The sequence below is a fragment of the Lucilia sericata genome, unplaced genomic scaffold (assembly GCF_015586225.1).
Source record: "Lucilia sericata isolate MDLA Ls3-8-SP2 unplaced genomic scaffold, ASM1558622v1 Contig000000F_arrow, whole genome shotgun sequence".
In the NCBI taxonomy this organism is placed as follows: Eukaryota; Metazoa; Arthropoda; class Insecta; order Diptera; family Calliphoridae; genus Lucilia; species Lucilia sericata.
Genome location: NW_023994042.1, coordinates 1,382,500 through 1,404,192, shown reverse-complemented (window position 1 = coordinate 1,404,192; position 21,693 = coordinate 1,382,500). Strand labels below are relative to the sequence as shown.

At 30.9% G+C, this 21,693-nt stretch overlaps 1 pseudogene; it reads right to left on the bottom strand.

Moving 5' to 3' along the window:
- Positions 1-1,703: 1,703 nt before the first annotated feature.
- LOC119601905 lies at positions 1,704-21,253 on the bottom strand (annotated as a pseudogene).
- Positions 21,254-21,693: the final 440 nt, after the last annotated feature.

The window sequence follows — 21,693 nt, the reverse complement described above, 5'->3', positions numbered from 1 at the left end:
AATTTATTAAGAAAATCTATTATTATTTTTAGAAGACATACTTGGACTAGAAGTGAAACTTTGGCTTTTTTAGACGCATATTATGTGCGTAAAGATGAATTTCAACATCCAGTTAAAAAAAAACGTGCAATGCATAATGTCTTAGAGGATCTGATATCCAAAGGAATTTTTGTAAGCTTATACACATATGTATGTACATACATATGTATGTTATGTCCAAATATAATTTATATTTGTAGAAGGAAGCAATAACGACAGAAGTTCTTCAGATTAAAATTAAAAATTTACGAAAGCCTATAAATCTGCTAAAGATGCTGCAACTAAAACTGGTGCTGGTCGAATTGAAGCACCGTTTGAAGAACAAATGGATGCAATTTTTGGAGATCGTCCTATTTGTACAAATACAAAAACGATTACTTTAAATGGCCAGAAAACTCATGCTCTCAAAGAGAGTAAGTGTTCTAAAATATTTTTATAATCATATAAACAATTACAATATTTTTAGAGATTAATAAGGAGGTTGAAATCACCGAAGAAGCTGCGGTCGACGAAGAAAACACAGACAACCAAAAACTACCTAAAAAGAGGCAAAAAATTAGCAATTTTCGAATAGAAAAAATTGATATATTAAAGGAATATTTGGACAAGAAAATCGAATTAAAAAAAATCGCGGAAGAGGGAAGAGAGCGTCGTCACCAAGAGAAACTTAAAATGCTTAGTGATTTTTTAAATGTAGAAAAATAGTGTGATTTCAATAAAGAAATTGATTTAATAAAGATTTTTCACAAATTAAAGGTTTTACAAGATAGTGAGATGCTATATTAGAAAATTTTTTGTTATAAAAGTTATGCAATATACCATTTATATCAAATGCCTATTAATTAATTCCTCCATAAGTTGATTTCTTCTATCAAAAGCTTCCGCAGATTGTTCATCACTTTGTCCAAAAAATTCAAGATTTTGATCTTCATTGATTTCAAAATCAAATTGGTCATCTTGTTTAATACATATATTATGCAAGACACATGCAGCTGCAGTAATGTTGGTAACAGACTCGACGCTTTGATATTCAGTAAAAAAATAAATTCTACGGAATCTCGTTTTTAACAACCCAAAAGTATTTTCCACCACAATTCTTGTTGAGGAGTGAATTTTATTAAATTTGGTTTGTTGTTGAGTTAAGTGCCCGTTATCTTTAAATGGACTTATTATCCATTTACCACATGGATAAGCAGAATCTCCAATAATATAAAAGTTATTAGGAAGTCCGCATCTTTCCAAACTATGAAATAACGGAGATCTCCTGAGCATACGACTGTCGTGAAGAGATCCGGGTTCTCCACAATAAATGTCAAAAAATTCTTTATTAGGGCCTACAACTGCTTGCATTTTCACACTATAGTAGTGCTTTCTATTAAAATAATCTTCTTTATTACTTCTTGGAGACTTTATCTTAATGTCAGTTCCATCTATGGCCCCAACAACACCAGACATTCCCCTTACTAATTGAAAATCATCAGATACTTGCTGTAAATTTTCGGGCCACTTAACAAAAATATGGGAAACTGATATTAACCACGTTGTCATTCTCTTAACGACTTGCCAGCAACCATATATAGAAATTCCAAATAAATTCGCCACAGTCCTAAATGGTTCTGTGTTGGAGATATACCACAAAAATATATAAACTTCTGTTTCTGCATCTATCCTTCTTTTTCCTTTATTCGTTTGGAACTTGTTTTGGAACACTTGTGACGTTGAATATTTGTCTAAAATTCAATTTAAAATTAAGAAAAATACACAATAAAGTACATACAAATATTTTACCAATTATCAATTGGGCAGTGCTCTTATTTAAACGAAAGTGCTTTTTAAAATCGTTTTCCGAATATCTGTTAGCTATGTCCATAAAATTATCTACTTTAATATGATTTTCTCTTTCATCATCTGAAAACATAATTTCTAATTCGCTGTCCGAATCGGAAGATGAATCAGATGATGATAACAAGATATATACAGCTTCCATTTTAAAAATCAAACCTTTTAATTTTTGAATTTTAAATTGTTGACAGTTATTTTAAATTTTTTTTATTATTATTATCACCTGTTGTTGACACGTTAGCGCCATCTGTGGTAAAGTATAATAATAAATTTTTGGATTTATTAAATCCAATTGATTAAAAAATGCGACTATTGATTCAGATGATGAAAATTTTGTATAGTTTGTACATTTACAGATACATTTTAACATCTTGTACAACTTTTAGCTATTTCAATGACACTAATACCCCATTTACACATACACGAAATCTAGTAGATTTCATTTAAAATCTTTTTAAAAATCTGGACCGTTTACACTTACCATTTTTGGCATTTCATTTTTTCTAATATTTCTTGAAATTGTGTTTGATATGGAAAATATGAAGAAAAAATAGGATATTTATTAACATTTTATTTATAATAAAAAATTAGATATTTAAAAATAACATTACCTTCTATTTTAAATAAACTTTTCATTCATGTTTTTCAATTTATTAAAATTTTGTTGACATTCTAAATTTTTTTTGTTTGTTTTGTTTTTCTCGTTTTTCTCGTTTTTCTTGTGAAGCGTCGTATTTTTTAGGAAAAAAACATAGTTGCATCACTAAAAACTATTAGATTTTGAGTAGATTTTAACGAAATCTAGTTACGAAGTAGATTTTGTTTTGTATGGGAAATCTAGTTAAAAACAACTAGATTTGGCTCGAAATCTCATAAGTACTAGATTTCGTGTATGTGTAAATGGGGTATAACTTATAAATCACGTCTCATATCCGTTCAAATTTTCGCTCCAACTGAAAAGAAATACATTTTCCGCGGGCTCTATATATAGACGTTTCCAATTTGCCCAGTTATTTTGTACATTTCTGCAATATATTAAACAGAAGATAGTGGCCTACATACAATTTCAGAATATTTTGCACCGTTATATTTTAGAACTGTATCCTTTAACTTTTTTTCTTCTGTACGTACATTTTTTAAGTTTGATTATAGAGGTGTTTCAATTAAATAATAGTTTACAAAAACATAGAGTATTATTTAAAATTTTATTGAGAATTATTAGAAAATTTTTTAGGACAGTATTACCTATCATAAAAAACATTTTTTTTTTGTAAATCGGACAAATATTTTAGAAAATATTACAAAATATGTTTTTAAATACATGCTGTGCGGACAATTGTTTGAGTCAGTGTAAGTGCTAATATCCTCAGAATTTCGCGAAGAAAATTTGAAGTTTTGTGAGTGCGTTTAGTTCTCTCAAGTGTATAAAATTCTCTCAGAACTCGTCTGTGTGAAGAGAATAAAAAAATTTTGACAACCGCTTCAGTTTCGTCTATATGTATACTACTATATGGGCGTATACATAGATATAAGTTTGTCATTCCGTTTGTAATTTCTATAATAACATTTTCCGACCCTGTGATTCTGGATCCTTATAGATAGCGGAGTCAATTTAGCCATGTCCGTCTGTCTGTCTGCGTGTATGTTGAAATCAATTTTCAGAAGACCCCAGATATCTGCGAAATCCGAATCTTCCATTCTATTCTATCAGAATTCTATCTATTTAAAATCAGCAAAATGGGTTCATAAATAACGGAGATATGAGCAAAAATCCGAGACAACCTCTGAAAATTTCATCAAAAATTTAGATTTTTTCTTTATGCTCACACAGAAACTATAAACAAACTTAGGGCCTAATTTCGTAAATCCCTACGCCTCACTTCCCCTATCAATTTTTAAATTTGTATTTTGTAAAACACTTCATTATGACAGGTGATTGTTTGCGGTGAAACAAGTGAACAAGCTTCGTTATTTGTGAAAAATGTATAGAAAATGATATATTATAAAACGCATCACCTGAAAAATACACACTTGAAACTTAAAATCGAACACCTAATTTATTCAGGCGTTCGCTTTGAAATTTTATTAAATAAATAAAATAAACTTTTTACGTGGAAATGTATACTCTTATGTACATGTAACAGTTATCTTTATGAGAAAGTTGTGGTATTGGACTCGACCTCGTACGGGAAAGGACGCAAATTGGTATGTATTTCTATTGATACTTCAATGGAACTCGCGAATTTTATCCAGATTTTGTAGCTGAATGGCGAGTGGACCACATTACACAATCTTCATATACATATGTACATAGCTAGTCATTGTATTATAATATCGATAGAACTCGGCGACGGTGCTCCAATGTATCTATAATGTTGGAATCCAGATTTCACCTAATTCGCGATCGAGTGGCTCCGTATGTAGAAAAAGCTTCCTTCAGAAATATTTTATGTCAAATCATATGTATGTCTATCACTAATACCATCAATCACAATGTATTTTACGTGTTCCAATACAGTTTAATGCTTAAATAGCGGAAAAACTGGTCCTGTTTAAATTAACAATTTTTTCCAGTCCATTTGGACAAAAAATATATGTCAAAAATGCATTTTTTATATAAGGGTTTGTGATTCTGATAATTGGTTTGTATATGCCACTAATAATTTAAATCCATGACACAATTCTGACGTTAAAGGATAACCCAACGCAATAACGATGTGATTTGTAAAATTTACTTTTTTTGATAAAGCGTTCACTTTTGAATGTGAAATGTAGGTGTAGGCCAACGCAGGGGCCTACACCTACAAAGGCTTGGTTCCTGTTGAAAATTGGCGGAATCGGTACAATGGTACATATTCTCGGAAAATGAGTTTATTGTTAATAACTTTAGTTAGAATGTTGATATCTTTACAAAATCTTACAAATTGAAGTTTTATATCAATAGAATACATATACAGGAAAAATTTTCTGAATCGGTCCATAATTGGTCGTAGCTCCCATACAAGGTCCCCTCCCGAAAATCACTTAAACACACATATCGCATTACCAAATAATAATATTTACACAAAATTTAGCAAAAATTTAATTTAATTTAAAATTGTTTCACGATCGGTTAATATGTGATCATAGCTCCCATACATGGTCTCCTCCCGAAAATCTCTTAAACGCACATAACTCATCTCTAAATTAAGATATCCATACAAGATTTGGCACAAGATCCTCAGTTCCCTACCAGCAATTAAAAATCTTGATCTCAAAAAGTCTTTTTGAATTGGGTGTCAAAAATTCCGTAATTTTGAACTTTGCACCTGAGTCGTACTGACTGTTTTTTTAGCACGTCATAGTGGAGAGTATATAAGATTCGGCACAGCCGAATATTAGACTTTTATTTGTTTTAATTATTTGTTCCGGCTCGGCACATAATTGAAAAATCATTTAATACTAAATAAATAAATAATAAAATTTTAAATTCCCAAAAGCCTTTCAAAAATACCCAAAATATTTTTTTTGTTATAATATCCATACTCTAAGAATATATTAGTAGAATTTTTGTATAAGTATTGGAGCTCCAACCACTTTCACCACTGTTTCCAAACTTACATAGTTGCATAAAAACGTACTTACAAATTTTAGGAAATATATAAAACATTTAAATTTATACTTTCACAGATTTACAACTTCCTCTTTCGCAAAAAAGTTTTGAAGTTTAAGAGAGTAACACTTTCTCTAGTGTGTTGAATTCACACAGAACTCGTCTGTAAAATAATGTCATAGTCCAATTTCTTATTATTATTTGATTATTGTTTTCAAATTAATATTATAAATAAAGTGTTGGGCCACATTTCATTTAGACTGTTAATATTTAAAATCCAACAATAAATAAAAATGTATTTGTAATATAATTAGCGAGTACCCTTTAAAAATTTGGATTGTTTTTACTGAATCTTCCGCATTTTTAGGTGGTTAATTAATCGAGAAACGTTTGAAATTTTGAAAAAAATTGCCCTTGATCACATACAAAGTCGGCCGATTTAGTCCAATGTTCTGTAGTTCTTCTACTACCTCAAAAAATGTATTTACATTATATGCATTGCAGCCGTTATGTTAGGCTGTTTCAAGAATTCCCCCTCAAAACCTTATACCATAAAAACTAATACGTTTGCGGCTACTTTTGATGACCTTTTTCCAAGGCGTTGACATAGTTGCAAAACATTGTATGTATTTAAACATATTTTACTTTGAAAAATTTCTTAAACTATTTTGCACATAATTTATCTATAAACATTTTATAAACACCTTTGTTTGGTTTTTAATCTGCAAAAACATCACACCACGCAGACGTGATGACATCTGTACATGCGGCAACAGCACCTGGAGATGTATTCGGTAGAACAAAATACGAAAATAAGCCAAAGACATTGTTCTTACTCACAGAGAACACGCTGTGGTAAGTCTGGTATTGACAGAGTAAACTCTGGACATACACTTGTGTAAGATACTTTTCATCTAACTTGTCCAACCGAGACAAGATAAACTCTGCCGCGTGTTACCACTGGTTCGACCAAAGATAAAATCACTCCAAAGTAAGGCTTAGGATACATTTAACTCCATTAGTTTAAAGTACCGACAGACTAGAGGTATTGGTACCTTCTTTTCTGCCGGGTTGCAATAACACCAGTATAGGAGAGATCATCAAGGTAACATGCTCCGGGGGAAGAGAACAGATACAATGACTGTGGGGGTGAAAGTTGGGAATGAGTTAGTGTTAAATGAATAAGTTACGGAATTAATCAGTGGTATTGGACCTCGCCACACCCATATACTCGTAAAAATAAATATATCGAATATTTTCTCTTGAATGTGGATGATCCAAATCGCTTTAGTATTATTAAGTATATATTTGTAAAATTTTGAAAACAAAAATAAATAAAAAACGATTGTAGTGAAAATGTCAAAATAATAAACAGAATTGTCGTTAACCAGAAAACAGAGGCATCGAGAAACGTATAGAGAAGAAACCTGTCAAAATTTTTTTGAAAACATAATGGTACTGTGTATTCAACATACCACCTCTTAGAGTTCCCCACAGTCATTTGTCAAATTGAATGTAAATAAATTAAATATTTTTATGTATATGAAAAAATCAAAATTATAATATGTATGTTTGTTCCCGTACTCGTCTGGATTTTTTGTCTTGTCTCGGTTATTGCAGAGGTACCTTCGGGATGCACGTGCTGGCTGTGGTTTAAACACAAAATTGGGGATTAAATCTACATTTATAAGTAAGTTCGGTGCTGTTACCGAAAAGACAACAGATACATATGTAGTAATAGGGTTGTCAATTATTCGTGTTTAAAATTATTCGAATAAAAATGTACTATATTTTTTTTATTCGAGTAGTCGATTAAATTTTAAAAATTAATCGATTATTCTAACGAATAAAAGTTTTTATTCGAATAATTTAATAAAATATAAATAAAATTTGCAAAACACCTTCAAAATCTTAAAATAAAACGGTTTTCGTACATACACTTATAAATCAGTAACTTAGCTGAATCTATTTTAAATTTCTCAACGGATTTAAAAGTGGAAGCTGAGGCCTTTATAATTATATATACGATGTTTAGCTAACCTGCTTTGCAGACATTTTTACAAACTGTTTTATAAGAGAATCGTACTACTTATTAATGTATTAGAAACAGGCCACTATCGGGCCCGTTGTGCGCTGCTTTTCATGGAAGAAAAAGGTTTTTTGGTAAAAAAACAACATAGTGTCGACTGAATGTATTATCTTTCAATGTTCTGAAACTCAGTTTCCTGGCCGTAATTCCTAAGAATTTCCCAATCAGTGTTCGAGAGAAATGTTCCGCTTGAACAAGACATTCTATCTGGGCTCAGTGTTTCAAAGTTTCTGACATATTCTGTGTCTAGCATGCGATCAGGCGATGATTGTTTATAGCTTTTCAATGTGTCCAGTATACATTGATGACGTGTCCTATAACTGATTTTGGACATTTCACCTAAATTTATGAGCCGTTCGGTTGTAAGTGCCGCCTCATATTTTAAATATGTTTCAATGGGTGGAATATCGAGCAACGTTTCTGGAGCCTTGCTTGCCACTTGTACCCAAGCAGCATGTATGCTGAACTCCCTGTTGTAGTTTGATACTACACTTTTTGTCCAAAGAAGTCAACCCGATTATTGAAGCATAAGCTAGAATTAGTCTAATTACACTTTAATAAAACCAATGTTTTATGGTAGGACTAAGACCCCATTTCATGCCTATAGCTCTCCTACATATCGCCCAGGAAACAGGGTTCAGTATATTTAGAAATTGTTGTCTTTCTTGTAAAAGGACAGATACTGAAAGAACCATGTTAATTAATGTTTATCTGTTTCACTTATTGCAAACATTAAAAAAATTGAAGAATATCACTTTTAAAACTAGAACCATTTTATTTTTAACATTGCAAAACAAAAATTTTTATAAACTGCAAAAAGTAGTAAAAGTTTTGTTTCAAATATAACATATCTTTATATTTAGATTTGTTTTACAAAATATTAACATAATTTCAATGCTATGTATAATAATATATTCGTAAAAAGTATCATTCAAATATTATTCGAATATTCGATTAATCAACAAAAATTGTTCGAATTATTCTTTATTCTAAATTGGAAATTTTTTATTCGTTCGAAGAAAAACAAATTTTTTTTCCTCGATTAATCGAATAATTTTTATTCGAATGACAACCCTAGTATGTAAGTCAATATGATTCACGTGAACACCTGTTGTATCGGCCTTATACGACCACTCGGTGAGCTTGTTAGACGACTCACCAAAACCCGTTTGTGCTTCTTACACTTTGCTCATGTACTCGAGCTACCTTGCTTAACTTTCTAGATGCCAAAAATCATCACTTGAATTTACAACTACGAAGATGGGATTCGGCACCTAGCAATGTAATCGGTAGACCAAAATACGAATCCATTAAATTAGCCAAAGACATTGTTCTTACTCGTAAAGAACACACTGTGGATAGTCTGATATGGACAGAGTAAACCCTAAATATACCCTGACATGGAAGGCAAATTCATTTTTATCACATTTGTAAGATACTTTTCATCCATCACCATTCAACTCTGCACACCGACACACTCATTGAGAACAACATCCGAGTGAGTAAGGTATGATATATATTTGACACCAAATCATTTCCAGCGCTCTACGTGGTATCTGTTATCTCAGCTACAGCATCGAACTTATACCGAATTATATATTTTACCGTGCACCAGTATTTTAACCAATATTCCCTTCCTGCGAATATGGGTTATAACCGCATCCACCACGTGCATCCCGAAGGTACCACTCCAATAACCGCGACAATACAAAGATGGAAACTCAGCCCCGTGGTATCAAATTATAAGGCTTCCTGGTTCGGCCCTTGTTCATATAATTTCAAAGAATGCCCGAGGATACATTTAACATCACCAGTTTACAGTCCCGGCAAACCGGAATGCAATAACACTAAGATTGGAAAGAGTTGGTGTCAAAGGACCTCGCCACACCCATATACTCTAATGAATATGTACAGAAAAATGGGGAATATACTAATACTACCATATGTTGTTCTACTACTACATTCAGACGCAGGATGCACTAACCCAAAAAACCAAATGTATTGAGAATAATCAAATAGAAAAATCAAAACGGAACCCTCGTGATAATATTACATGTGTAATATTACTAAAAGCTTATTCTGGCAATTGTAGAATAAGCTTACAAATGTAGTATTATATTAAGTGTTGTATTTAAAAGCTTACTGTCTCAATATTTTCATAAGCTTTTCCACATAAATGGAGAATAAGCTTGATAATAATAAAAAAAATAATAATTTTTTTCAATTAAATATCATTTATATATTTTATTGTGTGGTTTTTTATACCCTACACCACTTTAGTGGGGAGGGTATATTGGGTTTGTGCTGATGTTTGTAACGCACAATAATATTGGTCCTACACCCACCTTAAAGTATACCAATCGGCTCAGAATCATTTTCTGAGTCGATTTAGCTATGTCCGTCCGTCTGTCCGTCCGTCCATGTAAACCTTGTAATCAAACTACAGGTCGCAATTTTGAAGATAATTCAATGAAATTTGGTACATGATCTTCTATTGTCCCAGGGACGAAGCCTATTGAAAATGGTTAAGATCGGTCCATTATTTCACCTAGCCCCCATACAACTGAACCCCTCGAATAGGGCTTTTAAAACTTGTAATCAAACTACAGGTCGCAATTTCGGAGATAATTCAATGAAATTTAGCACATGATCTTTTATGGTACCGTAGACGAAGCCTATTGAAAATGGTTAACATCGGTCCATTATTTCACCTAGCCCCCATACAACTGAACCCCCGAATAGGGCTTTTAAAACTTGTAATCAAACTACAGGTCGCAATTTCGGAGATAATTCAATGAAATTTGGCACATGATCTTTTATGGTACCGTAGATGAAGCCTGTTGAAAATGGTTTACATCGGTCCATTATTTCACCTAGCCCCCTTACAACTGAACCCGCCGAATAGGGCTTTTAAGTTCATAATTATGTTTAATATACTCATATCTCGACAAAAAGCTGCAATAACCAAGTTGTATACTAGACTTGATGACCCCCACGAATTCCATAATAATAGGTTCTCATATGACCCTAGCCCCTATGAAAAGCCCCCATCAAAATTTCACTTAAATGTCCACAATTTTATTCAACAATAAACGGCTTAATTATGTATATCTAAGGCAAGGTACAATTCAACTTAAATGCTTTATTATGGCAACTAAATCACATTATATTTTTGTCAAAGGTGTAGGGTATTATATGGTCGGCCTCGCCCGACTATAATTTCTTACTTGTTTAGTTTTATAATTGTTTCTGAGCTTAATTCGATTTTTTGCGAATTGGAAATATTTACGAGTGTCCTTTATAAACTGATCCTCTGATATTCCAATGGACAATGATGCACCTATAAATTGTAGATATTTAATAATTATAATAGTGTATTTAAAATTTTGTAATTTTTTAAATTTTTTCTTACTTCGTATCGCCTTTGTTGTGCTAAGATTTCGTACACTTTTCTTTGATTCAGTGCCTTTCCAGCATAACTGTTCTCCTAATACGTCAGTTATTAGTTTTCTCCAGCAATTTTTTGTAAAATTTGGAGTTTTGGCAACCAGTGTTAACTCCTTTTCCTGAAAAAGGTGATAAGAAAAAAATATTTTCATGAATGAATAAGATTCCAATAAAACTTACAGTTTTCGCCATTTTCTTGTTTTTCTGTTTTTCAAACACGAAGAAGAGCTCAATTTCTTTAAATGGTTCATCAGGCATTACGGTGCGTTTTATTTCAGCTTTTTCTTTCTTTAATACCTGCAATTAATTGTGCAAGCTTTGGACTTCGTTAGTTAACCGGGTTAACATTGGCTGAATTGCTGCAACCACTTTATTCGATATTTCTAAAATAAAATAATATGTAATAATTTTTTTTACAGAAATTTTTTATAAATTCTTTATTACCTTCAGAATTTGGAAAATTTGTATTGATGATGTTGTTTTGGTTAATTGTTGGTGGTTCCAAGGTAGTTATGTTGCGTTGTTCGTTTGTGAAATATAGGTTGAAATCATCAGACATTGTGAATTAGGGGTAAAAAACCTAATTTATCGTCATTAAAGAATGAAGTCATTTTAATTATTTTATGTAAAAAGTGTCCATGAGTTGTTTCTGATAAAGATAAGTGTGTTGTTTGCCATATATTCAAGTGATAAGATTTCAGTGGACGGTGAAACATTTCTTCCAAATTCAGTACTTTTTTCCAAAAACTCTTTGTCCTCCTGTAGAGTCAATTGATGAAACTTTGAAAACTTCTTGTCCAACGCTATAAAAATTGTTAGGAGAATAAATTGACAAATATATATGTTCATTCTGAACAAAAGTGTTTTTTCTAATTTTCCAAGCTCTTCTGAATTTGAATAGTTCAGGCTTTGTTCAACCAATCGATTATATAACTGGGCGGATATGTTATTCTTTTTTTTAAGAAGTCGCTTTAATTGTCCTAATTTGTTTCCAAATTTAAAGGCGCTTATGTTTTCCAGTGAACCATATAATAAAGCATCACTTGCTAGGTGAGTTAGGCAGTGGAAATTGTATGTCAATGTGGTTTCATTATAATTTTCTGGAACATTTATCACAAAATTTTTTAACATAACTTCAGCACACTCGTTATGTGTTTTGTTTTTTTTTTCATCTAATAAAATGCGTAAAGTCAAACTTAATTGCAAAAAGTGCGAGTAAAGACTTTCATCTATAATATTTTTTAATACAAAAGGTCCACTATAGAGAAGAAACTGACGAAATTCTGTGGCCATGTATCGCTCAAATTCCTTTAAACCTCGTGGTCTTCTACAAAACTCCCGCGGTGTATGAGGTATAAGTTGTTGGAGTTTATAATCCAACAGTCTGATTTGTTCTGGTCGCAGCGAAAAAGAACAATTTATTTTTTTAATCCACGCCGTCATCAAGGACTTGACAACTCCAAGGTACACAACGTGCATGTAATCAAATTGAAATGATTGAACTATATCTATTGGTAACTTTTCTATAGTCATTTGGGTGTTTGTTGTATGGTGATTTTTATATTGACGAGCTCTAAAACTGTCATCACTTCGTAAATCATTATTTTCCAGTTTGAAAATCTTGCGCATCTGAACATATTCTCCACTTCGCGTACACTTATGGCAGCAATTGTAACCTGTATGGCTTTTGATACCCATAACAAGGGACCTTGCGGGGGCATCACATATAAATGATCGACAGCTAACATTATAAGTTTTGTTGTTGTAAGAAAAATTAGTCTCAATGACTTCATTTAGTTCCTCAATGAATGGTGCTAAAAATGCATTAACGTCTGTGGGTTTACTGTTGCCTGTGTAAACTCCTACAGTGTTTACCTGTTTTGTGCCATTTACATTTACTAATATAGGCCATGCTTGGGCCAGCGAACTTTTTGCTACCGAAAGCCCGTCAACATTTATATTTAAGGCAATAATGTCACTTTCATATGATGAATGAATCAAGAAATCTGTCAAGCAGTCTTTTAGACCATAGTGCACATATTCACCACCTGCAAGCGGAACAATTGGTGCATCTCTTGGTGTTTTTTTAATGTTCTCGCGTCGTTTGTTAGATTTGGTTCTATTTTTTTATAATTACCAACAGTTCATTTAATGCTTTGTTAGACATTAAATGTTTTACACTCCACTTAGCCAGTTCATTGCGAATATAAATGTTTTCAAAAATATTAATTGACGTTTCATCACTTTCACTAGAACTTAAATATTCGCAATTATTTTCTTCAATTGGGCCGCAATTGGGAACACCAGCACTGAAATCTTCGTCACATTTACTTCTTTTTTGTTTTTTATTATTTAGAAGAAGTTCCATTACTTCTTTTGTTTCTCTTCTAACACTTGTATTTTATATTTATTTGTCATTTTTATTTTTATGGAACAATTATTTATTACCAGCTTTTTATTTCACAGGCAAAACAAAACAAATTTCATAAAAAAAGTAACGGTAGCTGTTTATAACTATCGCGTGCGTAAAAGAGAGACAGCATGACTTAGAAAACTTTTGAGAATAATAAGCTTTTTTCAATCGTCAAATTTCTTTAATAATAATTTAGAAACAGTTGTGTACAACAATATTTTCTCAATCATAGTTGACAACTGCCCAGCGGTAAAAATATACATTATGTACTCGCTTATCTAAGTGATATTTCGTGGCAGTCAGTGGTGATGCTTTCACTTATTCTTCTACTTAGATTTAACATAAAAGTGTCCTAGGCTAGAAATAAATTTACCCCAATTTTTAAATCCATTTCTGCCGTTTAGATCACCACAATTATTTTAAATTTTTACAATAAAATAACTTATTTAACAAAACACAACTTCACTTACAAAAGATCAACTTTAAACTGATACAAAAAGATTCTTCTTTTCATGTAGTATACAAAAGAAAAATAAAACGGTACTTTAGGTTTTTTTTAAGAAATAAAAACGAAAAACAAAATGAAAAAGGCAGCTAACTCTCTGCTTAAATCGTAATCTATGTTATAATTAAAGTGCATGATATGTTGGATTACGCATACATTGCACTCTAAGTACTTAGATTGCTCGCTTAGAACGTCATACTGATGTCATCGAATATTATCTAAGTACTTTGTTTCATTTACCGCTGGGTGCTTGCGAATTCACATTTTAAAAACATTTTTATAATATTAAGAAAAAAAGGTTAAAAACAACTATTATTATAAGCTTATTCTCATGTTTTATTGCGGTTTGATTGCTAAATGGTATGTTGGGAAGTAAGGTTAAATCGTTAAGGCTATTTATAAAGTGCTTGTTTATTTAAAAAGAGCTTGGGTTGTAAATTAATTTATTTTTATTCTAAAAAAACACATGTGTTTTCAAAGCAAAAAATTTAATTTAAAATTATGAATTATAATGTTCATAAAAAGTTTTCAAATAAGAAAATTCAGATGAAGAAGCATTCAAACATTTTCCTGCTGCAGATACAAGCTAAATGTAACGACGGTTTTATAAGTAATACAGTGGACGTCCACTAGTACGAATTATATAGTGTCAGGCCCTTTCGTAATACCGAAAAATTCGTATTATTGAACAACACATTTTGTATGTTTAAATTCAAATAATACACATAAAATATTGGATTTTATTTATTTTTGTTTTATTTTTCATGAAAAATTACATAACGGAACAAAATATAATAAATGTGTATTATTTAAAATAAATTTCTTGTACATAAACAGACATAAAAGGTACATATTTACGTATATGAATTGTTAATTTTGAAAGTATCGTGAGTCCAATGGTTGAAATGAAATATATGTAGAAGGTTTTAAATTTTAATGTTTTTAAAAAGATGTGTGCCAAAGACAATTTGCATGTACATATGTGTTCTAAAATGTATTAAACATGTTCAGATTACATAAAACTTTTATTAGAAACTTGAATGGAATATACCACAATTCTCTAATTTATAATTTTCTCTTAAAAATTAGAATAGTTATCCTTAAACCCATTGTTTGGAATGTGGAGTCACACTACTTTCAAAATTAACAGTTCATACATACATAAATATTATTTTACTTATTAAAAAATCCATCATTTAACATCGATGTTTATTACTTTGTAAAATGATTCCTACGGCTTTTTCAATAACAGCGCTTTTGAGGCTTCAATATTGTTCTCAGCAGAGTTATTGTCGGGAACTAATAAAATACTTTCCTCATGGCGTTATCATCCAATTTAATTTCTTCTCTTGGGTCATCAAAATTCCAATAAAATAAATTAATAACACTAAATAATTGTTGATTTGTAAATATACATGCAGTAAATTGTGTGTATAGGATTTTTTAAAATACAAAACTCTTGTAATAAATACAAAAAAACTTCAAAATTACTGAGCTTAAGATGAATGATACCGAAATAATAAAATAAAAACATAATAAAAACTTCATTCATACGTAAATAAAACCAAAATTCCCATAAAAAATGCGTTATTCGTACTATCGAACAGAAAAATTGTGACTTTATTCGTACTATAGAGTAGACAATGCAACAATTTTGCCATTCGTATTATTGGATATTCGTAATAAAGAGTATACGTACTATTGGACGTCCACTGTATTGTGAAATGTACAAAAACTATTTATTTCCAATGTTTATTGTTTTTCAATTTTATAAATTTTATTTTGGCAAACCCAGACTCTAGACAACAAAAAATATTGTTTGTTGCCGTAACACTCTCACCTTACTTATTACATCATGTTCAGACAACTTAGGTTTTTGACAACATAGGTCCATATAGCATATATGCGAAAGGGATTGTCAAAGACCTAATTCCCCTGTCAAAAACCTAACTGGTGAGAATGTATTATTAGAAGCACAAAAATAAACACAGTTGCTCCAAAGGTACTAAATAAAAAATGTATTTTTGATACGTTATTTTTTGTGTGTTATTAATGTGATTTCATTTACTAGTGAATGAAAATATTAGTTAGTTATTTTTTTCCAAAAGATATTTCATATTAAAACATATTTTAAACAAGTCTTTTTGTTATTTTTTCTGCACTGATGGAAAGAGAAAAACAGTATGTGAAATACTTTTTTTATTTTCAATGCCAATATTTACAACTTTTCTTTTTTCAGTTTTAATTAAAATGAAATGTCAAAGAATAAAAAATATTTGTTTTTCGTTTGAAAAATATAAATTATTTTCGGGGTTTTAATTACAATAAAAATGTCGCAAAAAATAATAAATATTAAGTTTAAGTGATAAGAAAAACTATTAAGTGCTAATATCCTCGCAATTTCGCGAAAAAAATTTGAAGTTTTGTGAGTGCGTTTAGTTCTCTCAAGAACTCGTCTGTGTGAAGAGAATAACAAATTTTGTTTGACAACCCCTTCAGTTTCGCCTATATCCTTACTATATGATTTTTTCTATGTACAAACACAGAGATTCATTGTGGTAACCGAATTTGTTGCCAATCGAACCTACAAGTTACAGCAACTATACGGTTATAACCAGTGAAAATTTAATTTGTAAGAAATATATTTTCGTTTCAAATATTTGTAATCTAATTGTTACAACAACGATATTATTTATCGTTTAAAAGAATGGATATAAGAAAAAATATGATGGACCAAACTGAATATAACACATTATTGGTGTTATAATCAAATATTTGGTTTGCTTCACCATCACCGTTATTAAACTGGTTGCTCAAAATATCTTTTTGCATTTGACATGTGGGTGTGGTGAGTCGTTTACCACGTCCTGATCTAGCGAAAGTTATTAGGTTGAACTGATATGCGGGTCCCCTAGTGTTGATAACTTTGTGCATGAACATCAGTTTCCGAATGGTGAGAAGATTTTCGAGAGAAACACCATATACATAGGTCTAAGCCCATAGAAAATTGGTATTCGTTGATTGCATCTTTACAAAAAATAAAATTTTTAAAAATGCAAATTACATTTGCAATAACCATATTGAACGGAACTGTTATAAAATATACTACTTACCCTTTGTTTTCGTCTTTTTCCTATATGAAGATTTTTTTGGTCATTTAAAAATTTTAACTATTTTTTTTTTTTTTTTTTTCAAAATTTAAAGAAAAATCCATTTTTATTCCATAATTATATTTTATAAACGACAAAAATGTCATTGCTTTATAATGTTAACTTTATAATTTTAAATTCCATCGCAATAACAAAATGTTGGTTACAAACACCAATTATTTAGTTATAAGTTTGGTTGTGCTTGACAATATAACTAAATAATTTTGAAAATTAATTCAATTGGTTATGTTGTCAAAATATTGTGTTGTTATAATAATATTTGAATTATATTAATTATTTATCATTCAAGAGTATAGAAAATCAGTTAGTAATATGAAATTTTAACAGTTGCAATTGTATTTTAGATTTCCTGGTTAAATTACTATTATTATAACCGATTTCCAACTAATCTTTTTTATGTGTCTAGCTGTGGGAAATTTAACATTTTCTCTATATTGTTGAAATCTTTACTGGAAGTATACAAATAAAACACGATTATGTGTAATTTGTATTAAGGTGTGTTTCAGAATTATAAGAACACTTTTTATTATAATATTTTTCATAAAAATGTTTAATAAATTTTATAAATTATTTTGGAAACATGATCATCTTTGAACGTGCCTTTCATCGATGTGCAATTTGTCTCCATTTCTTTCGTAATTTCTAATATTTTTCAAATAACAAGTTTGCTGTGTTTCAAAATTATAAAAACATTTCATTATTTTTTAAAAATTAAACACAATTTTAAAAAATTATTTGCTAATTCGGCTTCCCTTATATTTTAGAAGATTAAATATTCCAGAATTCACACTTTTTACTAAAGTTTTTATTATATTTTGATCAATATTTGATGATTCCTGTGAAATTCCATTTTTTCGTAAATTAAGGCTTTCGTACAGTTGATTTCCCAAGTAAACTCGATTGGGTTGTATCTCCTAAAGACTTTCCAAGGACTTTACATATAGTTAGCACTGCTGACCACTCTAAAGCAGGTGTATTTTTGGTGTTACACCAGTTTTTGAAAAATCTAATGTTGGGTATAAAAGCATTTTCTTGTTGAAAATTTAGTTTTTTGTTGGAATTTGTGCCATGAAAAGCACAAAATTGATTTCTAAAGTTCTGCCGTAGGACGTGTTGTTAATTTTACATGAATGAAATTGGAATTGGAGGCAGACGTCGGAGCAAAAAGCTGCACTAACCATCAGCAACCCATCACCAAAATTTATCTTGGATAAGTGTAGGGAATCCTTGCTCATATCTCTCCAATATCCTCATTTTCTATCTGGATTCTAATTTTTTCCTTCGAAAATATAAACTAATGTAAAATTTATAGTTATTTTCCCATTTACAAAAAAAAAGACAAAGTCATAATTGGATGTAATTTGCTTTCATGTTTTCTTTCGCGAACTGGAGCTTTGCAGTAACATGATGGGGTAGTAACCGCGGAACTTGCATCATTTTTAAATATTTTGAATTATTTATTTCTGAAATTGTCCTCCACATTGTTATTTTATTTTTGTAGATCCATTCAATAGTTGAAGAGAAATTCGAAAAATATATTTGTTCTTATAATTTTGAAACACACCTTAGTAAGGGTGTTACATATTTTCACATCATCATTCTCCATATTATGTTATCTTTATTGGAATGCTGTAAGGGAACTATTGTTCGTAATGAGTACATGAGAATCGCTATTAAGGTCCAAACACATACAGACTTTACGACGAACTGCGACTGACAACTCGTATTTACTGTATGTATTTAAAAGAGAGCGGTCACAATCAATACGTCAAACGTGTACTTTGTGCACGCAAAAGTTGAAAAATATTCAACTTTGGCGTACGAAAAATAGGTTTCGGTGCATCATTGGTTCACGAGGACTAATCCTCAAAAATCCACGTCTATTATCAATACATGTTGTGCACTTCATAATATGTGTTTTTATTACAAATGTAGATCCAGAAATTGAAGAAGAAAACTCAAGAGATGACGGAGAAGAAATAAGCGATGAAGGACAAATAGAGGCAACCTCAATAAGAAGAAGAATCTCAATAAATTTGTGAAAAAATAAAAAAAATCTTTTTATTTAACAAGCTTTTTAGATTTTAACATAAGATGAATGGATGGATGGATAGATAGATAGATAGATAGATAGATAGATAGATAGATAGATAGATAGATAGATAGATAGATAGATAGATAGATAGATAGATAGATAGATAGATAGATAGATAGATAGACAGATAGATAGATAGATAGATAGATAGATAGATAGATAGATAGATAGATAGATAGATAGATAGATAGATAGATAGATAGATAGATAGATAGATAGATAGATAGATAGATAGATAGATAGATAGATAGATAGATAGATAGATAGATAGATAGATAGATAGATAGATAGATAGATATAGAAATATAAGGATTGAAATAAAATCAAAACAAGAAATATCACAGCAATTAAATCTATAAGTTATATATTTTTTCCATGGTCACTAAGAATTTTTCAAATAATGTTTTCATCCTTTCCAGCAGTTCTTTTTGCTGCAATAGCTTGGGCTTGCGGCATCAGCTATTCTCTTCACTATTTCATTCTGCTCTTTGGATGTTGCAGCATTTTGTTCAGCAACCCGTAACTGACGACGGATAATATTTATCTGTTCATTGCCAACAGACTTCTTCATTTTTGAAGAGGAAGGTTGTATCTGTTCTTCTTCATTTTCTTGAATTCTGCTACGTTTGTTATTAATTTCGCGTAGTTGAGGGCTTTTTATCACATTAATAGATGATGGAATGTTGTTGAACGGTTGTGGTTCAGGGCCTTTCGTCATATTAAAAGATTGTGGGTGATTGTTGAGCTGTTGTTTTCTGTTCGGTGTTAAACCGCAACGGACTTATTTCCTCTTGGTGGAGATTCCATGAGGGTTTGGAAGCAGTCTTCTAGCGATTTTACGCTTGAATTACTAGCTTCACAACCATGGGTTTATCCATGAGGAGCTGCAGCTGTAGAAAGAAATAGCGTACGGTCTATTATCTCTTCCAGTTCAGTTAAGGCTGTAAATCTGTAAAGTCCACCACCGATTTCTTTTAGACTCTTTGAATTGCTTGCAATTTTTTTCTTTGTTCGGGACTTTAAGTCAGCCCAGGTCTGTTCAAAGTAATAAGACTATAGACTACACTATAGACTAGACTAAAGACTGGACGAAAGACTAGACTATAGACTAGACTATAGACTAGACTATAGACTAGACTATAGACTAGACTATAGACTAGACTATAGACTAGACTATAGACTAGACTATAGGCTAGACTCATCTATAGACTAGACTATAGACTAGACTATAGACTAGACTATAGACTTGACTATAGACTAGACTATAGACTAGACTATAGACTAGACTATAGACTAGATTATAGACTAGACTATAGACTAGACTATAGACTAGACTATAGACTAGAGTATAGACTAGACTATAGACTAGACTATAGACTAGACTATAGACTAGACTAGACTATAGACTAGACTATAGACTAGACTATAGACTAGACTATAGACTAGACTATAGACTAGACTATAGACTAGACTATAGACTAGACTATAGACTAGACTATAGACTAGACTATAGACTAGACTATAGACTAGACTATAGACTAGACTATAGACTAGACTATAGACTAGACTATAGACTAGAGTAGACTAGACTATAGACTAGACTAGACTATAGACTAGACTATAGACTAGACTATAGACTAGACTATAGACTAGACTATAGACTAGACTATAGACTAGACTATAGACTAGACTATAGACTAGACTATAGACTAGACTATAGACTAGACTATAGACTAGACTATAGACTAGACTATAGACTAGACTATAGACTTGACTATAACCTAGACTACAGATAACAGTCGAATGCACCTTTTTCCATTCAAGTATAGCACGTGTTGGAGGTCCAATGGAATTCAATTTTAGGGTTAAATTTTGCCAGTCCTCAACAGTTTGTTTCTTTGATCCAAATACTGGTGTTCCCCTCGCAAATTCTGGATTTTCTTCCATATAGGCAACGAGCATTTTCAGTTGCTGCATGGTTGATTTCTTTAAACTGAAACTGTTATTAGTTAAAATTGTATAGATATTTATTTTATTTTTTACTTACCATTTGCTATCCATTATTGTTTTCTTTTTTTTTTTTTTTTTGGAAAAAAATATTTTTTATAATTTTATTTTTGTTTGCCAAGTCGAAAACAAAATTCCAAGTGACCACATTCGACATTTACGTTCGTAGAGTTGACAACTCGATCGAAGTGGAGAAACCAAATTTTACATGGAAATGCTTACGTTTTCTTTCGACTTGTTGTTCAAATCATCGTTCGCATAAAAATGTGGTTAAAGAAACTGAAACGAACTTCTTTCGTTTAGAATGCGAACGATATAGTAATTTCGATATTGTGAAACAGGCTATAAATAATTTTTATATTAAATGTTTTATATTGAAAATTTTTCAATGTTATTAAAACATATTTAATTATTTTTTCATACTTTATCTAAGCTACGATTGGGCATCACATTTTTTACGTTGCGTAGCTGTCAGTCGCAGTTCGTAAAGTATT